The sequence below is a fragment of the Miniopterus natalensis genome, chromosome 8 (genome assembly GCF_054644295.1).
Source record: "Miniopterus natalensis isolate mMinNat1 chromosome 8, mMinNat1.hap1, whole genome shotgun sequence".
Lineage (NCBI taxonomy): Eukaryota > Metazoa > Chordata > Mammalia > Chiroptera > Miniopteridae > Miniopterus > Miniopterus natalensis.
In genome coordinates, this window is record NC_142088.1 from 35,746,957 (window position 1) to 35,766,180 (window position 19,224).

The following is a 19,224-nucleotide window of genomic DNA, read 5'->3' on the forward strand; positions in this document are numbered from 1 at the left end:
TGTGGGAGGAAGGCAGCTTGGGGTTCCCGAGAGAGTTCTGCAGCTGCCTGAAGGTGAAACGGGGGTGGTGAGGGGCAGAAAGGAGGTCCCAAAGTTTGCTGCTTGCTGGGATCCCGGGGTCCGGGCCGCGCGCTGGGCGGCGGCGTCCGCGCGGAGGGGAAGGACCCCGTGGGACTGCGCAGGGGACGCGGCGCGGGCACCATCTGTTTCGCCGCTGTTATTTGCGGGGGCCGGTGGCGGGAGCTGGCAGGACGGAGCTTCCCCGAATGCTTTCCCAGACTGGAGGAGAAACATTCTCTACGGTGAACCTGGATGGGGAGTGCGGTGGCTCTTCCAGGAAAATAAACGGCCACCGAGCCCTCTGCCCTCGTGGGTACAAGAGCAGCTCAGGTTTGGAACGCGCTCAGGTTCCCGGCGGGGCGAACGCCGTCTTCCTTTCCATACAGAGATGTGGCTTGCAGTTCCTTTTGGTTTTGCTTTGCTCAGGAGCATCACACCAAGGTGAATGCAAACTTTGTTACGATGTAGCCAAAGAAATAAAACATTTGCTTTACGGAGCCCAGCTTGGGCACTGGCAGCTTCCGAACAATGCATGAAGCTGTAGGAAAGGCACCTATCAAATTAAAAAGGAAGCTTTTCATAAAGTCAGTAAGCTACAGCTTAGATATAAAGTTCAAGGTTTTGGCTTGAAAGAATTTCCTGAAATATTTCAGGGCCTGATTTCACTGGTTTTCAGAGTGCTTTCGTCTTATTTTGATGCCGTGTGTGCGGTGAGTATGCGCCACCCCTTCCCTCTATTAGGTAGATACCCTGAGAATGCGAGGCTGCATTGCAAGGTCTGTTGTGGCTTAAGGGTTTTAAGGTGGAAAATGTTTATTTGTTCAAAGTGTGGGTTGTAGTTCAGATTCTATATTCCCATAAATCAAGTATCTGTTGGATTTATAATTTATGTTCCTACTCATTTCCAAAAGTGATTGGAGGAAGCTTGGATTGAAAACCACAAATCAAACAGCTATTCCTGTCGCTCTCCTTGACCTCTTGCGTTTGTAGTAAAATTCTTTGGAGAAGGTGAATCTTCCTAACAAAGAAAAAATTCCTGTCCTCTCTGGAATCATCCCAGTGATATCAATGTTTTGCAGTATCATTCCTCATGTACTCTGTTTGCATTCTATTATTTTGCATCACCTAAGTCATGATCTTTTTATAGAAGTTTAATAACCCCTAAGTAGCAACTGTAGGGGGGAAATGTTGGTACTTCACAGCATTTGACCAATAAACAGATTCCCAGAGCAAAAATAGAACGTTGAACTTAATGTATCCTTTTAAAAAAATAAATTTTCAATTATTTTATTTCTCTTCTGTTTTTTAAACATTCAGTCTCTTATGCATCTCCTTCCCACTCCCGAGTCACATAGTTAATTAATTAATTTTTTATTAAGTTTATTGGGGTGACACTGGTTAATAGGATCATATAAGCTTCAGGTGTACTTTTTGATGATATGAGATCTGTGTATTGCACTGTGCTCCCAACACCCAGTGTATCTTTCTTGAACTGATGTAGAAAGGAAACCAAGGGTGGTGTCTCCTCTACAGTCAAGCCAGAGAAGGAACTGTCATTAGTATGTGTCACCCAAATTTGGCCATTTAATGAGACCTGAGAGCAGTTGGAGGATACTTTTATGAAGTGTAACTATTACATGAAGATCTATCAAAGTATATCAAGTGTTCTCAGACTCTTTTTTCTTAGGTTAGTGACCTGGCTCAGAGAGAAAATAAAAATCCTGCAAAACAAACACAGCTCTAAAAGGGGAGATGTCTACATAGAATAATGCTGTGCGGAGCTTCTACGGTGAAAGAGAAAATAATCTTAAATCCTTGAACTGTCCTCCCCCCACCTTCAGATTTTTTTCTTCAGCTGAATTTGAAGATATTATTGCTTGATTTTTAACAACAATTTTATATTAAAAATACAAGCAATTGGTTTACTTCTCACAGGTGTGACTTATTTGTGGAAATCTTTAACAGAAATAAAGAGCAAAATTGATTTTCTCCTGTTCCTATAAGATCCCATGTCTTCAAAGATTTAAAGCACAGTGTGCAAGTTTGTCCCAGTTTCCCACGGCTTTTTATTTGCTTCTGGGATTTTAGAAGCCCCCCAAACCCACCATTTCACTCTCTCTATTTTGCCACCTCCCCCACTCATGTCTGTGTTCCCCATGTGTCTCAATATGGTCTTTTTATCCTGCCTTTTCTTGTTCATTTTTTTAAATTCTGTATATTTCTCCTGATCCTCTTTGCTTAATAGATGATCTCCTTTTTGCTTTTTTGCATGTTGTTTTTTTATTCCATGGTGTCCTTTTATTAGTGCTAGATTGTTTTCCTAAAGTAACATCCTTGCGCAGCGGTTGAGCATTGACCTAGGATCCAGGAGATGGAAGTTCGATTCCCGGTCAGGGCACACGCCCAGGTTGCGGGCTCCATCCCCAGTAGGAGGTGTGCAGGAGGCAGCCGATCAATGACTCTCATCACTGGTGTTTCTATCTCTTTCTCTCCCTCTCCCTTCCTCTCTCTGAAATCAATAAAAATATACTTTAAAAAAAAAAAGTAACATCCTTACCTCTGTTTTCCCTCTTAAATTTCATAGTGACATTTTGAACCACCTATGAGATGGCTTTTATATTACTCTCAGGTGCTTCAAACCTAACAAGTTTAAATTCTAATCAACATCTTTCTCCTTCCATGAACAGGGTAACTGTTAATTTCTATATTTCTCCCTATTACCCAGGACCTTCTCAGGATCTTTGCTTTCCACATATAATACACAGGTAAGTCGCAGAGACTCCATTTCCACAACGCCTCATGATGCCGGCTCTTCCATCTTTTTATCCCCTTGGTGATGCCTTTATTCAGACTCTTACCTCTTTTTAGAGACTACCATGATGTCTTCCTGACTAGTTTCCCCATCTCCATTCCCTCCCATTTCCAATCCATTTACACTTGGTTTGCAGAATAAGCTCCTTAAAGCAGAGCCAAGCTCAGTCACTGGCTAATAAACTTGTCTCCAGTGCCCCACCAAGTGCCATAAAAATGTCTCCTCTGATGTTTAAGACCCTTTGCAGCCCAGCCCCACAGTAGCTCCACATTTTTTTTACTTTGATTTCATACATTCATTGACTTATTTGTTAATTTATTCAATGGATATTTGAGTGACTGCTACATGCCAGGCACAGCTCTAGGTAATAATTTTTAGAAGTACTTAGGTATTGGCTCAGTGATGTTTCCAATTTTATTTTTCAATGGTGGAGTCCACTGTTAAAATATAATCTTATGTGGTTGAAATGGGGCCCCAGCAATCCCATCAACCTCCCCTCCCTACTGTTAGTAGTCTCTGAGGCACCATCGTAGAATCACGAGTCTGCTTGAAACAATTTAAAAAACACTGCTCTAGGCTGCAGGCAATGTTCCTGCAACACCCAGCAGACCTGTGAGTTCTGCATCTTTGCCTGTGCAATTCCCTTGGCCTGAAACAGGCCCTCCCACTCCCCTACTTCTCTGCCTGTCAGAGAGTCGGTGCGATGGCTGCGTGCTTCCTGATCGCCCTTTGAATTCAGCTTTTGCTTCTCCAAACCCTTTTGTTGGACTTCCTCTTGGACCACAAGTCATGGTCTTCCTCATATATACGTGGTTTCTGCCTTCTCCCCTACAGGCACCAGGCCAACCACGCCTAACCTCAAGCATCCATTTCTCAGAATCCCCAGCTCAGGGCCTCGCATATCGTGGGGCATTCACAAATAATTTAATTAGTCAGCTTGACTTCTACCTAGTTCTCTAGTTCAAAGTTTTGCCTACAATAGCTCTTTGTTTTAATTCCTCAATTTGGTTCTTATAGTAGAGCCAGGGCTTCTTAAATTTGTGTATGCATCTTAATCAAGAGGGGATCTTATTAAAATGCAGATTTTGGTTCAGCAGGTCAGGGAGGAGGCAGGCAGATACTGCATTTCTAACAAGTTCCCGGGTGATGTTGAAATAGATGATCCACGAACTCCGCTTTGAGTGGCGGTGGTAGTCGATGCTGCTTCACAGGGTTTGGGAGTTTCTGGCAGCCTGTGTGTCTCTGTCCGGTGATTTGTCTAGTTAGTGTTTGCTTTGATATTACTTCCTATTTTGAAAGTACTTTAGGCTTCAGCGTGCTTCCCAAAGCTGAATGGAAGGTGTGGTGACTCTTGTATTTTCCCCTGGTTTTGCTGATAAGGCACTGCAAGGGCTAGTTCTCCCTGCTGTATTTTTCTCTGTCCAGTTCTATTGCTTTATCATATATCCCTTCTCGTTCACCCATCAGTCATTTTTAGATTGTGGCTGTTCTCCTTTTTTGTTGTGTTACGACCTTTTCTTTCCTTTGCTCTCTCTGTTTCTTGAAATTCTCTTCAGATTACCTTGGCTGACTTCTGGCCCCAGCTGTTTTCCTACCGATTCCTAAATTTTTCTATGAAAGGAGCAGTGAAATAAGGCGCAGGAGACTCCAGCTCTCGTTCTGCCTTTACTGCTGGTGTGAGACACTGGGCAAAGTTGCTTCTTTCCTGGGCTCCTGGTTTGTGGCTGGAGGCTATGGATTACACAGTTTCCTGGGTCTGCTTCAGCACTAAAATGCCAGGTGGGATCTTCATGTGGGACAGAAGGAGCAGGTTGTGGAGAAACAAGGATGGTCTGCTGATGTTGGTGTAGATGTATGCCCCCATCTAGTGTTTCTGTTCTAGATAAACTACTGGAGCTTTGGTGGTTCTCGCACTCCTTGGAGAAAGACCTGTACTGTATTTTCTAAAAACAACAACCATCCTTGGCATTTGTTAATCCAGTTGTTTTTAACCCTGGATTCACACTAAAATCCTCTCAGAAACTTTATAAAGAGTGCTGTTCTTAGCTCATCTCGAGGGAATGATTTTAGCTCATCTCGAGGGAATGATTTATCAGTATTTTTAAAATCTCCCTAAATGATTCTAATTTCCAGCCTGTGTAGAGAACTATAGCATCTAGTCTGTAAAGGCAGTGTGGACTGGTGGTTAGGAACACAGCATTGTGTTGAGTCAAATCCTGACTTTGTTCCTTACCAAGTTGGAGAGCTTGGGGAGGTTACTTAACTTTGGGCATCAATTTCTTGATCTCTGAAATGAGTTGACTTGGTTGTTGTGAGGAATTGGTAAGAGCAGCAATGGGGTGCTGTGCACACTGTGGTTGTTCTAGAGACAACAGTTGTTGTTTATCATGAAAATAATACTATTACAATTTATATCCCTGAATCACTTAAGGGTCATCTTATCTTACTCGAGTTAACGCTATCATCACCCCCTATTCAGCTTCAACATATTTGGCACAGTATAATCAGTTTGAAAAGAAATTTATGAGCATATTTTTTTGCAAGTCAGTGAAAAAAATACATAAGGCCTATATATTAATAAAAGCCAATCCATTGATCCATTTGGTGCCACATCAACTCTATAATTTCATAAATAGCAGAGATGGATTAAAATACATACAAAGTGATACAAAAAGATGACCAGGCTTTTGTATCTACTTCATGAAAAATGACTAGTTCTTTAATAAAGACTATTCTATCATCAACAAATAGGCTTGAAATTCTTGGGTCTAAGAGAGCATTTTATTTTGGAAATAAATATGAATTATACTTCACGTTTACATTTCTGACTTTGTAATGAGAAATGGAATTTTTAGAAAAAAGCACACACACAGACACACACACACTCACAGATATCCTGTCCTATGCAGGCTAAAACTAATCAACTTTTTCTTCTCTTTTTGGCTGAGATTCCGGAATAGCCATTATGCTATTATGATATCGTTATATCAGCAAAGCAAAGATTGAATAAATGGACATAAGCAATATTAACTGAGGGCCCGCATCCCTTCTTTTTCTGTACGCATCTGAAAATAAATAAAAGGGGTGCTTAGTAATTCCTGCAGGCCTGGCCTAGGTAGGTAGTCCTGAATGTCAGCAGTTGTTATGCTGATTCTTTTACATGTGAAAGGACTGCAGATGGGTACCCTTCCCATCCTTCTCTCTTGGAACAAAATGTTTCATTTCCACATTATTTACTCTTAAATTAAATCTTCACTAAAATTTGTTTTCCATACTGTGACATGTGATCTTTTTAACAACACAATTAAGAAGATGCTATGAACTTTTAAAAAGAACTTTTGAGCTACACTAAGAAAAGACCCATTATGAGAGTTAATTTGCTAATTCTTTTAAATCTTTGCTTCAATATACTCATGTTAAAATTGTGTAAAATTCCACAGAGAGCTGTGATTTTTGATGTTTATTGGTTAGAGTGGTCAGTCTGATTGTTGCTCTGTTACGTAAGGTTTTCAGAGTCTAGAGCCCTGGACTCTTGGTCAGTTCATCTCAGGCTTAATAGATTGTTATGTCTGAAATATTAGTTAGGGATATGGAAATGACTACCATTCAGTCAAAGAAAATAATTGTCTTTAGGGTTAAAAGGGATCTTTGTGCAAAATCCGTACTGATAAATTAGAAAAATAAGATTCAGAGAATTTATAATATTTAAATTTGAGCCTAGGAAGAGTAAACATTACAAGTAAGGGTAGAAAACTTCTACTAGTATTAACACTAGAATTTAAACTTCACCTAGAAATTGGGTGGACTGGGTGATATCCTCAGATTTGATACTTTTTTTATTGATTAAAGAGAAAGGAAGGTTGAAAGAGAGAGAGAGAAACATCGATTTGTTGTTCCACTTATTTATGCATTCATTGGTTGATGCTTGTATGTGCCCTCACCAGGGATTGAACCCACAACCTTGGCATATCGGGATGCTGTTCTAATCAGCTACTTGGCCAGGGCCTAAATTCCTCACAGACTTCGGGAGAGGTATTATTACCTTACACGTTGTGAAAAATATAGTGCTGAGAATGAGAATACAAAGCATAAAATGCCATTGCATATGTACAAATGTTACTGGTGATGTCAGCTCTTGGCTCTTGAGTTTGGCAAAGAAAGAATTCAGAGCTAAGAACTCTAGTGCAAGAGGAAGTTTATTTAGCGTGAAAGAGGAAGTATACTTGAAGAGAAGATTCCAGTGGGCTGCTCAGAGAACCTTTTAGAAAGAAAGTCACAGAGGCAGAAATGAGCCAGTTGGGCTGTGTGGGCCCAGGAACCAAGTCACAGAGGCAGAAGAAGGACCCTGGGAGACAGGTTCGAGGGTTAGCCGAGGACTAGCTGCTGCTGCCTGATGCTGCCCCGTTTGCAAGTGTTGTAGGACAGTTAGAGCTTAGGAGAAAGAAAGCGAAGATGCACACCTGAAGAAAGAAGGCCTGGGCATGCTCTAGGGAGAGAGCATGTACTGGGTCCTTTGTCTTAAGGGTTTTTATCTGTTTTCTAAAGGCAGGAATTTCAGGGGAGGTCTCAGGGGAGGATCTTAATAGAACATTCATCAGCTTTCGAGGTGTGTCCATTAATATGCTGGTTCTTCAGGGCTGGGGTCTCTGTTGATTGGTTGGCTCACGCAAAGGTAGGGGGTCATTAGTCATTGCAGCTGGTTCTGATGCCAGCCATGGGGTTGCTTTGTCTGATTTTGCTGCTTTTCTGGACATGGAGCTGAAACAACTGAGGCCTAGATGTTATCTCTAGTTTGACCAAACTCTGTCTCTGTGGTCAACAGACCTGAGGTTTTGTTCTTAAGATTATTTGATGCTGATCAGAACTTCATTGTCTTGAGGGCTTAATGCTTAAGGGATTGGTCCTGCTAGGGAGAAGGAGGCGGGCAAGTCGGGGTGCTGGATGAGGCCCGTTAGAATCAGCTAGCTGTCTCAGTCTCCCCGTTCCACTCGCCAAGGAATTTTCCTAACTTCTTACTATCCTGTCACACAAATAAACATACTTGTAAATAAACATAGGCACTTTGATTTTATATATATGCAATATTTTACTAAAATAAATTGGTCATTGCGCATAATCTTAAATAATATCTGAAAATGCTGATGATTAAACACATCTCATTCACTGCATGCATAGTACTAATTTAGGTGGAAATAGTATAGGCTAACAGTTGAATTTAGGCTCTGGAGTCAGACTTTGTGGATGCAAATTCTACTTCTTCCACTTATTGCTGTGTAACTTTGACCAAGTTACTTAACCTCTCTGTGTGTTAGCTTCCCAAGTCTAAGAGATAAAGAGCAAATTTTTCATGGGATTATTGTCAGGTAAAATGAGATAATACATATAACATAATTAGCCAAGTTCCTGGTACCTACAGTACCCGTAAAGTAGCCATTATTAGACATTATGTAGTTGAATAATTAATATCGAATACCTCCTAGGTACACTGATTTCTTTGCCAAGAGGACTTTTGCAACTCTCATTTTTGAGACTCCAGTTGGAAAAGTACTTTTAAAAGTATTTTTAAATTATGTATTTTTTTCCTCTACCTTTCCTCATTTACTTTAGGAGAACTTTGAAATGTACGGGAGAATAGAGGTGTGGAATTGTAAGCACTGCAAGGACTCTTGAACATTTGTAACCACGTAAAGCACAGACAAATTTTGAATAACAAAATAAACAACTTGGGCTCTAGGATTTTTGGAAAGACCAAGTGGTCTTTAAACATAGCTTAAAAGGTAGCTTCTGCATGAATATGCTTCATGGTAGGCGAGTGTAAATCTGGAATGTTTGAAAGTGACCCATATCAGAGAGTGACCCAGGTATAGGAGCCAGCTTATATAACCATGGACCGTGTAACCAGGGTGGACTCATTCAAGGACATTCTCTTGGGCACCTGCCTTGCAATTGAATAGTTACTTGGATCGTCCTGGGTTTAAGGGCGTTTATTTTAATACTTGAATTGGATTTTGTAAGTTAGAATTTAGACAAAAATGTAATTAGCAAGAAAAAGACATAATTTGTGAACTATGTGCAGAATTGTCAAAGAGTGGATGTCCATATATACCTAATTGCTACATGCATGGTCCTTAATGGTTCAGCCTTACTTCCATAGGAATAAAATCTTCCCTACACAGAAGGTGGGCGGTAAAATCTTAGCCTTGTTCCTTTTTTGCATGGCCTTCTTCTTGTGTCTCATGCTTGCAGTCACCAGGCTGGTCCTACAAATGTCTCTAGTAAGTGATGCTTGGACTTACTAGATTCTGAAAGAGAATCCTGGGAGAGCTTGCAAAAAAAAGCCCCAGCAGGTTCCTGGAATTCACCCTGGAAATTTCTGATGAGTCAGGTTAAAGGTAGGACCCAGTAATCTAAGTATGTTATTTAAATATTTTATAATTATCCCAGTTGATTCACAGACCACACTTGGAAAGTAGTCCTTGTTCTCTAGCAGTAATTCTGCACATCAGAATTACAGTGGTTCTTCATAAAGACCAGTAAAAGATTCCAGGCTCAGTTCTTCCACGTTGTAAAACCACAGAACACCCCTTCCTTTACCTGCTCAGAGTCACCCATGCGGAGCCTGCCAAGTGTGAATTCTAGCCAGCCGGACTGTTCTTTCATTGACTGCCCGCTGGCCTTTACCCACAGACTTAGTCTACCTTGGTTCTCCATGGCAATGTGGACCACCTGCCACCTCCCTCCATATCTCTGTGACCCTTCCAGGGCCCAGGCCTAACCCTACAAAGTCTAAAAGGAAGTGGTGGGAGGCGAGATCTTGTAGCCAGAATTTGTCCCTGGCTCCCCGGATGGTGATTGTGTCTCAGTGAAGCTCTCTAGCTGCTGCTGTGTGGAGCATTGCCTTTGCCTTCATGACTCACAGCTTCCGACAACCCCAGTGGCTGTGGTAACCACGCTGATGGCAGTGACCATGTGGCCGGTACGGAGACCACCACGACTCCTGAGTGTCAGCAGTGCCTCTTCCCTCTCACGGCTCCAGGCTTCTTCGTTCTCTGCATCCTGAGAACAGCCATTTCTCCTGTCCTTGTGGTTCACGGAGAGAAACACCGGCCCCTTTCTCTCTGGTCTCTTCCTGTTGTCCCTTGTCTGCAGCTGCCAAGTGGAGACCCAAAGGGCCGTGCCAAGTGTACAGATGTGATGGCTCCCATTCAAGCTGCTGCTGTCCTGGCAGAGAGACCCCGTTGAGTCCTTTCAAATCCCTGAAGTCGTTCTTGCTCCCTGTGTATAGCTTACATAAGCAAGGTTTAAATTTGTCAAGAATTTCACAAGTTCTCAGATCTGTTGTCTTCCTCTTATACCGCACTGGAAAACTAACAGTACAATGTGCTCTTGGCTGGCATGAGGAAAAGGCAACCTGATCTTTGGAAATATTGGCTTTCTTGAAATCATGTTTCTGAATTATCCAGAATTATAGCAAGAACAGTTGTTTACTGTGTACGTGTAACAGTTCTGAGTCTCCGGAGTATGTACTTCAATAGACCCATTTAAAAACCCAAATTATGGAATGTTTCAGTGTTGCTCTATAAAATAATGAAAAGTATGACATTAACAGTGATTAAGTATTATATTGTGAATACTCTATCATTGTTAATTTTGAAATCCAACAATGCTGTTCTCTTTTGTTAAGGAACCTTTTGTTATCAAGAAAACCTCAGAGAATGATTGAGGGTAAGGTGGCATGAAAGTCGACAGTTTAGCATCTCCTCATGGCAAGGTCATGTTATGACAGAACTCTGCCTTCAGCCTGACTCATGTCTCCTGGATGTCAACCTCTTTTCTCAGCAATAACGAAGACTCCCTGGTAATTGCAGGGAACAGGGGTTGGTGTAGGTGGGTGACTGGAAAAAAGGTATACCTACCTGCCTGGCCGGTGTGGCTCAGTGGGTTGGGGTATCATCTTTTACACCAAAAGGTTGTGCGTTCGATTCCAAGTCAGGGCACATACCTAGGTTTCGGGTTTGATTCCTGGTCAGGGAGGCAACCGATCAATATTTTTCTCTCACATCGATCTTTCTCTCACTCCGTCTCTCTCCCTTCCCCATGCTCTAAAATCAATGGAAATATCCTCGGGTAAGGATTAAATATATATATATCTACCTACCTGAAAAATGATATCACCAACCAAATTAAATGTGAGGGAGTTTTGTATATAGGAGATAGCAATGTCAGACCTTATGGATCTTCTCAAAAGAAAGTTACTGGTCACATGGCAAGTTTTTGGTAACGTTAGGAACAAATTTAAAAGGCAACATCTGAACTGTTCCATAGAGCTAGTAATGGTGCTTGTTTGAGAGGCCCTCCGCAGGACAGATCTGTAGTAGCCTCTGGGGCTGTGCTTAGTTGGGTAGGTCGTAGCACTTCAACGTCCTCGCAGTCTAGCCCACATCTCTGTTTTTGTTAAGTCTTACTCTGACCATGAGAAAGTGTTCACTGGCAGCATGATTCCAGCACTGGTTGATGCCGCTCTAAGTGGCCCAGAGTGAAGAAAGACACACAGAATCTTTGTGAGTTTCCCACTCCCCTGCTGCCATTTCTTAACCACCTTTAGCAGTAGGACAAGGCACTGTCTCACCGTCTGGTGCTAGATAAGATGGTTTTGAACAGACATGGCAGCTGTCTGCAAGGACATCGAGGGATGGTATGTGGACAAAGAAGTAGATTCATTTCTCTGAAGTTCCAGCAGGCATGACCAGATGCAGTGGGTGGGATGGTAGGGAGGCAGATTTCAACTTGATATGAGAGAGAACTTTATAATGGCCAAAAATGGCCTTGAAAGTTCATGCTTGCTCTGAGTGGAAGTATGCGACAGATGAGAGGATTAGCCACCAGAAACAAGACAGAAGAATTTCCAATGTTGAGTAGAAGCTCAACTTGGCTGATCCCTACAATCTGTTCCCTTCTCGGCATTATTGATAAAATAATTTGTGGAGTGACAGTAGGCAGGGGAGGGAGACATATAAGAAAGCGGGTAGGTTAATTGATATTCCTAGACTTATTAAAAAAATGAAAGAACAATTACTTCATTTTTCCTACCATCTTAATCACCTTACACTTATTGAGCACCTGCTATGTACCAGAATGTCATCTCATTTAACAGCCAAAGGCACATAGCCCAGTTTGTTGCCTCTTAGCCAGAACTCTGCCGTTGTTTTCCTGCCCCTTTGATGACTTCCTACAGGCTGCCCTGCATACCACAATATCTGAGCTAAACTTGATAATCTTTTCATATTGTGTTTTCTGTATTAGATTGTAATGATCAGTTTGTTTTGCTTGTATTGATATTTCTCACTAGACTGTAAACTCTTCAAGAGCAGACCCCTTGACTTATTAATCAAGTCAATGACTTTTAGAGTGTCTGACAAATAGGAAAAGCTAATGTCTATTGACTGAATATTCTATTATTCTTCCCATTGTATCCCCCTCACCCCCAAAAAAGAAATGTACCTGGGATGACTTTTATCCTCAAGTTAAGGAACTAAAACAATACCAGAATATTGTTTTTCCCTCTGGTCCTACCTTTCCAATCCTAATCACCTTCTAATTACCTGTCCCATCCATTCTATTTCAGGGGGAGAGGGGAAGGTAGAGAAGAGAATGAGATGAAAAAAAGCCCCCCAAAGTAGAGAAGAACCCCCCCTTCATGAACCCAACTAGATGTTTGCCTTTGGCAGCACTAGTGGTAGGATGAAGAGGAAATCCTGCTCCTGCTGTTAACTAGCTGTTGTGACCTCAAACTAGTCCTGTGACCACCTTGCCATTTCTTTCCTGTATACTGAGTACTCTGCTGAGACAGTTTTCAGGGGCTCATTCAGGCCTGAAATAGTGCAGTTCATAATCTCTTTTCCCTTCCAAGGTTTCCCGAGGTCCTTTTCCTCTAGGTAGCTATCTCCGGATAACCAGGAATCAAGAATGACAATGGGAAACAATGTGGGAGGTGACTTTGGAATAAAACTGTGTTCTTTGCGATCTGACGCATTCGAGTCCTGCAATATGACCTGTGCAGATTATAAATCCATCTACCTAACGATTCCTCTCCTGTAAGATGGCATAATATTCTATATGCCACAGGGTTGCAGGGACTCAATGAGATAACATCCCTGAAGTACTTAGTCTCACTCAGAAACCTAATGAGCACCTGGAAAATGATAGCTGCCACTAATTGGAAATAGTGTAGTCCCCCCATCCCCACCTCTCTTCCTCTTTTCTCTGACCCCTGAAAGACACCCCCACACAAGTCCTGAGGAAGTAGCCTTGGCATGGTTTTATTGTGCTCCTGAGCATCATTTCTCCTCCATCTAGAATTAGAGGATAGTCAAGGTCCCTTCCCACTGAGGCTTTCTGCTCCTGCATGTGCAATGGCCAAAAGGACAACCCATTTCAAAGGGATTGGGAATATATTTATTTTAACATTTGCATAGAAGATGCGAATGTTATGGAGGAGACACTAGAAGTGGGTGTGGGGTCACCATAAATTGGATCACACCCAGGTCAAGATTCCTTTGTTTGGAAAAGCTGTGACTGAGCAACGGTGACACAGCAGCTCCTGAGCCTGACAATAAACAAACACCTTATAAAAATTTATGAACTTGAAGTTGTAAAGAACAAACTGCACATACCAAGTAGTAGCATTTCTTATGAAAATAATTTTATCTTTAAGTCCGTTGTCTCCATATGGCCTATGATAGAAGGTTTTACTATGGCTAGATACCTCAACAGCCTGTGAACTTTGATATGGGCTTTCGAAAGGGGATGATAGTTTTATGAGATACGATTTTCTCATCTCACCAAATTAGATTATTTGAGATAGAGTCCCTGGATGTGAAATTTCAATCCTGACTAAATCTGTACCTCTGAGACTGTGCAGCTTGCTAGCAGAGTGGAAATGGAGCATAATAAATCTGCCCTGAGCCCATTTCTCTCCACACAACTCCATAATTCATTCTTTTCTTGGTACCCATGACCACCTTTTTACAGCTAATCAACCTGCATCCTGGCTGGCTCGTTTCATGTGCAGCACCTCCCCCTTGGTCCAGATCTTGCTTTCTGGCACCCTCTCCTGCTTCCAGGCTTCTTTCTAGAGCCAGGTGCCATCAAGGTCCCTGCATCCAAGCTGTTCCTAATCATATGGCAAGCAGTTACTCTAGTCATAGGTGGCTTATTTGTTGTAGTATACTTGAAAAGATATATTCTGTTTAAAATGGATGAAAACAGCAGCATCTCGGGAAATCCTTTGTGATCCAGTATTTCAGTTATTCTTTCCCGAGTCTCGTCTGAGGGTTCAGAGGAGGCATGACTTGCTACTGAAGCCACAATTTTCTGTATTCCAGTCTCTCTTACTTTCCTCTGCTTCAACATTGCTTTTGTCCAGTGGCACCACCATCATCTTCTGCCACAAAACCAACAGTAGCTTCAGGTGACTTTCCAGAAGAGTTTAGGAAAATTTCCTCCAAGGTACAGTAGAGTCAGTGGTACTGAACTGGAAGTTAAATACGTTGTTTCCATTCCTGTCTCCAACCTTAATTATTTTTGTGATATTGGGGAAGGAATTTCTTTTTATTGGCTCTCACCTTCATCATGTGTAAAACAAGCAGGTATCAGTAGGTGAATTTTAAGAGAGAAAATTCTATAAATTATGTATTATAACTTTTATGGAAAATTGTCCTCTCATCCTTCCTGCAAATAATTCAATAACTATTATCTTGAGATTATGTTAATGGAATCTGGGACTTTGGAAGAAAAGTTATCAAGAGGATTGTGCTACGCTGCAGAGTATAGACCGGGGCTACTCAGGAATCGCGTTGTGTAGAAGGCCAGGTGGTGAGCTGCAGCCTGGCCGGAGGGTGGCTCCCAGAGCAGCAGCCTGATAGGGAATGTAAAAACAATATGCTCAGTGCGACACAAAACTGGCAGCAGAAGCAACGCATCCCGTTTGCTGGCTTCAGGGGAAGAGTTATCTTTATGTCCTTCAGGGATTTTAAATACTCTTAACTGAGTAGCTCCTTGAACTTTTTTTTTTTTCAACTGCTTTCATCTGAATTTATTCATTCACATCATTTTCAACTCCCTGAATTTGTTAAGAACCTCCATCCCTTCCCTTGCTTTACAGAGGAGGGAACTAAAGCACTGAGGTTACCTAATGGGCCCAGAGTGGCATAGCTCAGTAGTGGCAGAGCAGGACTGGGGTCTTGCCGAGGAGGGGTCAGCCGCTCAAGGTTGGTGCGTGGGCCAGCAGCAGCACTTGGATGCTTGTTAGGAATGCAGAATCTCAGGCCTCACCTCAGACCTGCTGAACCTGAATCTCCATTTTAAACCTCGAGGTGTTTCATTTGCACATTAAAGTCTGAGGACAGTAATGGAATGGAGCCATCTTCCTCCACTAAAAGTTCCTCTCACTCTGAGCTTTTGACACATGGTCAGACCCTTTGGGTTCACTGAGAGGCCGCTCTGTAAAGGAAAAACATGCCTGAAGTGCCTCAGGACAGCTTCCTGTATTTTATAGGTAAAATAAAACAGAAAGCATTATCCCTCCACCCCCACCCCCAGCATTTTGAGGGGGTCCTTAGAGCCACACAGATAAGCAGGATAAGGAATGCTTGTTCAGTTAAAGGCTTTTTAAGTTTGTTTCTGGGTAAAGAGCCTTCTAATATCACCACCTTATGTCACCAAGTCCCACTTGAAAATATGTAAATATAACAGGACAAGTGGGCAACATATCAGATTAGACATCTAAATGACTAGGATGATTAAAATTAAATCTTGTGCCTCTGCTTCTGAAATAACTTCTGGATGCTAAGGCTGTTGGACCCCCTATATTCAGTTCCAAATTCTGAAAATAGCCATTCTAGATGTTTTAAAAGAGTATGGCTTTAAAATGTAAACATAAAAGTACCTGAATAACACCAAATTTGGGATATAAACATGCTTTAATTACTGTTTTGATAGTTATTAACTTCTCCAAGAAGGTGACTTTGTATAGTCTACTAAAAGTGTGTATTCAGTCACTACTATATGCAAGTATGTCAGTGGGGAGAATATTGCCTGGGAGGAGAATATGTGAAATGTTCCCTTTTTCTTTCATCATCTTGCAAAAGAACCAATTGGCTTTGAAAAAGTCCTGCCAGCCACACAACATGACAACTCTTGATAGTGCCAAGATAACTGAATGGGACAGATGACAGTGATTCTTTTTGTTCAAAGATATTCAGGACCACCTAAACATACTTTGAATTCTAGGGCATCTGATATCAAGCTGTAAATATGAGATAATGGATGATTTTGTTCTTACATTCCTCCGGAGGTCCCTGCGATCCCCCAAATAGGGAAACTCTTGCCAGTTTCCTGGTGTGACCATCTGAAAGGGTCATTTGTGCACATGTTGCTTTGCACATACGAGCTCAGAAAATGGAGCAAGAGCTGCGAATCTTTACAAATATCATGTGAAAATGTGATGCATGTGATCCATAGTTTTTCATATGAGAGGCAGATAACGACATGCCCTTTGCATGATGACCTTATCTTTCATTCCTGTCCCTGTTGATTTTGGTGACACTTGCTCTCAGTTTTACAGGTGAGATGACATTTTTGTTCTGGCTGAAGTACCCGGGGTTGACATCCTCACTATTGGCAACCCACCGACTGCTGCGATTTCCAGTCTCTCAAGGCTGGCATTGTATTATGCCACATTATGCAGCACTGGTTCTTTCAGTATTATTTTTTCTCACTTGTCTTATATTCTCTTACCCTTTTTCAGTTCATTGCATTGTACCCTGTCAGATCATGTGACTCACCAAAGAAATGAACTGGGATAAGGCTGCATATATAAGTAAATCTGGGTCAATAAGTTGCTGCCAGAGTGTACCATCTATATAGAGAAAAATATTTTCTAATAGACATCCTAGTATATCCCTTGGAGAGTTCTAAAACATTACCACCTTTAGGGGTGTTAGGATAATTTCTAGAGGGAGAAAATCAATTGAATCTGAGGTAATCATTCTTGTATGGTGTTACGGTAGTGAGCATTATGCTTTTGACATTAGAAAGAAGGAATATTCCAGCTCTATGGATATTGTACATGTCACCAAGACAAGGTTACAAAGAAAGACAATGGAAAAAATAAGTCTTCAACATGGTTCTTCAAGTTGAGTAGTTTAAATTTTTATTTAAGTTCTGAGAGTGATAGAGCTTAAGACAAAGAGTGTCACATTTTTTCCTTGGGTCCTAATTAAACATCCTGAACATTTTTACATGGCTGGAGAGGCATATTGATTCTTTGTTCTTCCTCTCCTCACCTCTTTGCACTAATGTTGAGCCAGACAGCTTGATCTTACTCAAAAATTCATTTGACTGAATAATTATGACATTTTCGCATTGGTTTCCTTCCTTCATTTTTCTTTCAAGAAAATTTTAAATTATGTTTCATATAGAAATAACAGCAATAACAATAGTAACCAGAGGCCATAGGCGGCTTTACTGTGTGGTTGTGTTTTAAACACTGAACATGTATTACATCATTTAATAACAAGGTAGGCACTATTATCATCCTCATTTTACAGATGATGAAATTGATACTTAAGAAGTTGAGGAACTTTTTTAGGAACTTTTTTAAGTCTAGTGACGGACAGAACATGATCTTGAACCCAGGCCTTACTGACTCTAGAACCCACCTTCATCATGAAAACCACAACGCAAGAGCAGAAAGGAAATTGCAACATCCCTAGTTCAACCATTCTTTCTACAGATGAAGAAATAGGCCAAGCGAGGTTAAGGGCCTTACCCTAGGTTACACATTAGGAAATGGGAGAGGCAATTTCAGTTGGTTTCCATTTTCAAGGAGATTATGCAGGAATATTCCCTTCCATCTAATTGGCTAGCTTGGATTAGGTATCTTCTCTGGACCAATCCGCCATCACAAGGAGTAAGGGCACGCTATACGGAATTGTTCAAAATGACTGCTACCTCACTCCCCTCTTGCTGGGGTTAAGAGGAATCCTTGTAGCTGGGCAGACTGCAAAAGCTGTTGAGAGTATGGGGCTATTATCTCCTAGGCTGGAAGCCCACTTCTAGCCAAACTCTTGCAAAGCCAAGAAGCATGTCCCTGCTAGGGAATCTTCCATGTTATTAGTACTCTTTCTCCTTTCAAAGTCAATCAAATCCAGGGTGAAACCAGTGTGCCTTCGTTGTCTTTGCTCAGTGTACTCTCCAGGCCCTGCCTCTGTGCTGAAGATAGATTGGGTTTGACAGATGGAAAACCAGCAGCAGTCCTGAGACTGGCTGCCAAATGGGACAGAGGAGAAGGTGATCTGATGGGTTGTGGCATTGAACTGCACGAATGAAGGCAATGAATGGGGACCGTCCTGAGGAAACAGCAGTACCCTTCATCACCAAATGAACAGGTTGAAGGTTTGCAAGAGGGAGAAGGCAGCTCCCAGGCGCTGTTCTCTGTCATATGCCTGTATTATAGTTTAACTTGCGCGATGGTGCTGCGACATAGGTGTGTGTATCAATCAGGCTTTTTTTTTAATAGTATATTTTTCTGACACAAAAGTCGTGTAAACTTATTTTAGAAAAGTATAAAGAAAGAGGTTGTGATTCGGTGAGATACACATGCAGGTGGAATCCTGATTCACTGGGATACAGTTGTGTGTTACTCCAGATGTGCACTTCCTTCCCCTTTCTATCAGGCTGCCAGGCCTGTGCTCCTCGTGCCTCGGGGGAGAGTTGCATTGCAGAGACGAAAGCAGAAGTTGCCTATATCTCTAGAAATGAGGTTGGCTTTGGTGTTCTGGAGGCCCCTTGAAGGGGCTGTATCCTGGGAGGGAAGAGCAGCAGGGACGGACCTATGCGAAGGGTAAGCAGGGAAATATGAAAGAACAGAAAAAGAGGTTGATACCCTAAGATTAGTCCATCCAATGGTCTGCTTCTTTGAAGCGCCCCCCTATGGCAGGACTTTACAGGGGAATGTGATCATCTAAGGAAGTTGCGTATTTTACACAGGAACCCCCAGCCGTGGTTAAGGGTCCTACAGCACATGAAGCAGTCCCCCCACCCCAGCACCAAAGTCTCAAAAGGTCTTCAGTCCATGCATTTCTTTCAAAAATGCAAATCTGAGCATGTTCCCCAGTAAAAGATCCCATCAATGACTCCCTCTCTGTAGGATAAAGGTATTCCAAGGAAATGAAATAGCATATGCAAAACTATGAAGTTAATGCCACATGTGCTGTGTACCAGTGACTTTCTTCATCTGGATCCTGGGGTTGTTGATGAGAGCAGCTGGAGGGAGGGGAAGGGCTGTTCAT